Below are 6,000 nucleotides of genomic sequence, written 5' to 3' on the forward strand. Positions count from 1 at the left end.
CTAAAACAGTTGTCCTCTGTGGCTCTGGAGGAACTTTGTCAAGTCTGAGAAAATGTCCCCCTGGTGATGTCATCAAGGTTACCTTTGCTTGGGCTTGGAGATGCAAATTTTTACAAAATTTTACAAACAAGATTTTAGTTAGATCCATACTATAAAAGGACTAAAAGTCAGGATATCTCAGCCATGCTGCATCAATTGTGGCAGCTGTTTTTAAAAATCTGTCCCTTGCAAGTTCCCCAAATATGTGAAAGAGCAACACTATATTGCTGGAGTACCCCTTAAATATCCGCTATTTAGGGTAATTTGACAAAGATGTTCCACAACTCCTCATACTTTAAGCTGTATTACATCTCAATCAATACTCAGAAAAGCAAGGTATACAATTGTCTTAGTATTGCAGAAGATCAGTGCCTGTACACAAACCATAATTACCCATTTTAAAATTGCAAATAGCATAACTATCAACATCTAAGTACCTCTGAGTGACTCTTGACTGTTTTGAGAGCTCCACAGATCTGACTTGGTTCTTAATAGTACAGAATTGCCTGAGAGAGCCTCACATCAGTCAAAGTCGACCATTCAAGATAATTAAAGTCAAATTTGATAGATTTAGTGTTATAATATCAATACACAATATTTTCTGCCCTCACATGACCGACAGTGAACTCATACAACCATTTTGAGTTGTCTAGTCTACTTGAAAAGTGTGAACATGAGAATGTTCCCGATCTCTACCAACCATCCCATATGACATGAATGCAGCATTAGTATCCTCTAGCACTACTAGAAGCATCAACTAGAAGCAGTGCTACCCTGACTAAATATCCAATACACGTTTAAAGTTAATGTTGGGTTCTTCTGCCTGAAGCCAGATTAGACTGTCACACTATTTTGCAACAAGTCACAGGGCTCAGGAGCTGTTGGGTTTGAGGCAGCAATGCTGGATTCCTCATTCCTGTGGACTAAATGTACACCTCTACTCCTTGCACTAACCAGCCATATCATGATTCACAAAATTAAAGTGGACACTAGTCAATACTTTTAGCCTCAGGTGCATACGTGGAGGAGCATTAGTGAAGAGAAAGACTAGGAGAGTGCAGTTTGTATTCATTCTCTGTCTCCAGGTGTTTCTTTGGACTCCCTTTCGTGAGGTTAAATGAACTGGCCTCAATGACTAAAGCTGCCACCAGTCATGTACTTTTTGTGTTGAGCTTCTTATGGACATACAATATTCATAGTGTTATGTTGCGCCAGAGGCATCTTAGAGGAAGATGTTTTCAGATAGCTGTGCAGTAGCATACTGGACGAACATTATCTTGTAATGCAGAACTTGATTAAATGATTCATTCTCATCCACCTGTCACTCACTAAAATTGTCTACAATGTACTGCTATTGATTTTGACATCGTCATGCCCTGTGGGAAGGAGATAACCCAATCAAATACAGTCTTTCCCTCTAACATGGAAAACACAATTTTCTCTCTACAGTCTTCACACTGCTTTGCTGTGTTTGAAAGCCCTCAGGTGACTCCCTTTGAATTCATTCAGTTGTCTTCAGCTGTTTTTCCATTTGCATTTATAAGGGGGCATCTCACTTTTACTGAGGAACTGATAATCTGGCAACTTAATTAATAAATGCATCTTTCAGAAATGGGATTTTTCTTGAGGTGCAAAGTCCTGAAAGACAGCTGTTATGTTTATGCTAATATATGATTCCCCTATAAAAACTGTTTAGCACCAGGCATTTTTTTTAAGTTCTCTCTCTTGGTGTTAAAATACCTTTGAGAGATTTTGTTTCTCCTGTTTCCAATTTCATTCACCTGCCTACAGGCTATAATCTGAATAAGTGAAACACAGTAAAAGGAAAACCAAAAAGCCTTGAAAGTTTTGCAATTAAACTTTCTGTTTAGTCTGCAGTAAACAAACTATACACTGCTTTTCTTGGCTCCACCCTTGGCCCTTTGGCTCATATATGCAGGCATTTATATGAAAAATGTAATGTTAAACAGGAATATGAAGAGGCATCATGAGGGTCAGTGCCTCATTTGAAAAAAGGGTACCCTACTCTCCCCATGTCATTAATAATTGCAGAGGTAGTAATATTATATTTTTTAGCAAAGCTAGCAATGTAGCTCCAGGGATGACAATGTCATGTTGGTCTGTCCTTTGGTCAGTCGATCGACCACTTCTGGGCCAGACTGAAATATCTAAAAACCTATTGGATGGATTGTCATTAAATTTTTCACTAACATTCATGTCACCCTCAGGATGAATTGTAATTACTTTGGTGATGCTCTAACTTTTTCTCTAGTGCCATCATGTCAGTTTGTCTGATACGGTACTTTGGTTTAAGACAAAATACCTGGATTGATTGACATGGAATTTTTTATAAACAGCTCTAAGATGATGAATCCTAGCAACTGATAACTTTTCATCTAGTGCCATCATCAGGTCAAATTTAATTCAATTAATTAATTTCTCCAATACTTCACCGAATACCTCCAAAACAAATTACTTTCCTCAGCTGTACTTTTTGTTAAGTGTTAATTAGCAAATGCTAACAAATTAGACTAAGATGGCAAACATGATCTACTGGCTTGGCTGTAGACTCTTAGTCCTGTTTATTGTTGTGTTGTTATTTACACTATTTACTACCATTTCTAACTAACACTATAAGCATAGTGTTAGTGAGTCCAGCCAGTAAACTCACTTATCTGGCCAAAGCTGGACCGATTGTGGTCATGATCTATATTTATTGTACATGCTTTCCATCAACAGATGAACAACCATTCAGTATCTACTAGCAAGTATATTCTTGAACATCTGGTTCAGTTTTGACTCCAGGAAACAAACCACAGTCAAACCCAGCTTCTTTGGCCTCTTAAAGAAATATGTGTCAAGCTGTTGTCTCTAACCTCCAGTTACTGTACAATGAAAATAACAAGTCATGTGTATCCTTTTTGTTTCTTACCTTCCTATGTCAAAGTTGTCTTTCCGTAACATCCACGTTTCTACAAGGTTCCTTCCAGTTCCACTGACTGTCATTGCTGCATAGAGGTAAATGTTTTTCATTTTGATAAACAGAAACATTCATTGTAGGCTAAATCAGGTCTCTTTCAAACAGATGAATAAATTATATGATGACCTGTGATCTACATTGGGGACCATTAATGTACCAAAAACTAAAAACAAAATATCGAAAATGATATGTAATAAATTGTAGTGAAATAGTTCCTACACTCAGGGATAAACTGCAAGCAACAAAGATTTATTTTTCCAGACAAGAAAAACACAGTGCAAAGTAAGAAGTACAGCTGATTTTAAATTTCATACAATATACTGACACACACAGACCCACACATACACACAAAACACTGAGTTTTTTGTGATTTTTAGTTGTAGTTTGACAGGTGTCTGGTTTTTTTTGTCTGCACTCCATCAGGGATGACTTCTTTTGGATCCATCTAACCTGTATCACTGAACTACTCGTTTTCTGGGGTTGTGTCATCTTGGTATAGCTGGTCCAGTCTGACCCTTTCCCTGAAAATGGAGTCTCTCTTCCTTCTTACTTCTTGTTAAGATGGATGATGGGAGGCAGGGCAGAAAGACAGTAATGGAAGTTCAGCAGTGCTCACCTGCTCAGTTCCTTCTTGTTAAGGATTTTATAGATGAGCTACAGCCTCCTTCCTCCTTCTCCCAGCTGGAACTGACATCAGGTGTTTCTGTTGAGTAGAAGCTTTATATGAATTCTTTTTGACATCTTGGCATTTCTTATCTTAACAACTGTGTGCAAATATTAGGCATGGGTTTAGAATAATTCTTTGTATTTTTCTGTAGGGTTACTCGACATAACACTGGTTATGAGAGAACATAGGCAGTAACATAGGCCTGTTTTAATTATTCATTTCATTTTTCATTTATTATTTGATTCAATCTGATTGAAGAATTCTCACCTTTTTCGTAATCAGCCGAGTTGAGGAGGTCCAGAAGATCGGTCCAGGGTCTGTTTTACTTAGATTAAACATCACTGCAGAGAGAGAGAGAGAGAAAACGCAATCTCTCCATGGACGTGGACAGAGACACTTCACAAATCTTCACAATCTCCTTTTCATCTAGAGATCACACAGTTTAAATGTAATGATGTCAGTGTTTCATGTTCATCATATCACTGGATCACACTGAATATTTTAAATTTTTTATTTTTGTCCTCACTGATGATCATGTCGGTATGGCTCAGCTAAGTCTGATTTATGTCACCACACAGTTTCAACCTTGCACATGGCCAGTAAACCCTTTACAGAAAAAGTTGCAACATACTGGAAGTATCTTTTATCAAAAGTTTTTAATTGAACTTCAGGAATGAAATCACCTAAAATGTCCATGTGCGGCACAAAAGACGAGCATAAGCTGTAACATCCTGCCAAAATATGATCTTTATTGTATTATCTATTATCTCTAAAGTAATTGACACTTTCTCCTATTATTTTAATATGTACAGTATTTCTAATCTTTTCTGATCCCCCCCCCCCACTCCAAAAAAAAAGCCCCTGAGCAGTTTGGCTGCATTATACTGTGGTTGTGGTTCGACAGACCCTTTAAACTGGTTAACATTTTTCTGTGGCATTCCAAAAGGTCACAGTAAAGTTTTCAGTGGAAATATGGAAGAGAATTAATGAAAGGTCACAGTCAGCAGCGCCACTGATTCCCTTCTCTGATTAGCATGTTAAAATCTTGTTTTGATTTTGTATACCAAATTAAACTGAACAAGTTAAGATGCTTTTCAAATTGGTTATTTGTAAAATGAATTAGTTTAGCTGGTAAAGAGTGAGATTTGAGATTATCTTTATTTTGAATCCACAACTTCAGTCTTTCTTAGAAGTGAATTTGAATGTCCACTCAACATTCAGTTTCTTTTAGTTCTGTTGTGATCAAATTACTAAAGGCAAATTTTAGTGTGGAAAAAAATTGCATAACATCACCTTGATGTCCTTATTTGCCCAGTTTACCATAACATGGATCCACTATACTAACACAAACACACCACTTAACATATTCTACTCACCTTATTTTCTTGAAAATGTGCCTTACAATAAAACCTTTAAGAACATATACAGCTGAAATTGAAGCATGAAGATACAATTTTCACATGATTTGTTCCACTACATGTAATCTGTGTCCATGTAATCCAAATTTCACTATATGATTGATTCACAGCATCGTGTGCTGGTAAAATAGCCAGTGAGGGATGCCGGCAGACTGAGGCAAAGAAAAAGTCTCCACCTTGGAACTTCAGATGTTCATTTGCGCCAGCTGCCACATGGCAACACAATACTTTCTGCCACATTGGCCACAATCACAGACAGACAGGAGGCAGCTGGTCCAGTCCACTGTATGTGCACTGCTCCAGCCTGATGTGCACATCTGTACTGCTAGATGTTGGATTAATGTCTTGGAATATGCAATATGTCACCTGCATCTGTATAGCTTGAACAGGTTATGACCTGTTTCTCCAACTTTGCATTTACAAAACATTATCAAAATATTATATGAATTATAATTAAATGAAAATAATTTGTACTGCATGTCAAAATGTACTGTAATGTTGCCTTTCTTATAGAAAACAAATGCAAATGTTAAGCATGTAGTGCAGTAATAACAGAATATAATGTTAGATATTAACATGATATCACACTATAGATGTCTTGCTTGACACTCTAATCCATGCAGCTCATCTGACACGTTGCCATTAAAGGAATTCATCTAGAATTCAAAAAAAATCTTTCATCCCAGAATTAGCTTGAGGGAGATGAATTAATGTGACGATCATCGCTTTAAAATAAATCAAAACATTTCTAAAATTATCTGAAATATCAATTATGTATAACCAGCTTTAATCTGATGTGTGGTCATATATTTTGAATCATGGATGATGTGTGCAGAGGATATCGCCTGCAGATTCAGCTGCTGTTTTCATGTTACAGGCTCTTGCAAACTCTCTGT

This window comes from Thunnus maccoyii, chromosome 14, assembly GCF_910596095.1.
Source record: "Thunnus maccoyii chromosome 14, fThuMac1.1, whole genome shotgun sequence".
Lineage (NCBI taxonomy): Eukaryota > Metazoa > Chordata > Actinopteri > Scombriformes > Scombridae > Thunnus > Thunnus maccoyii.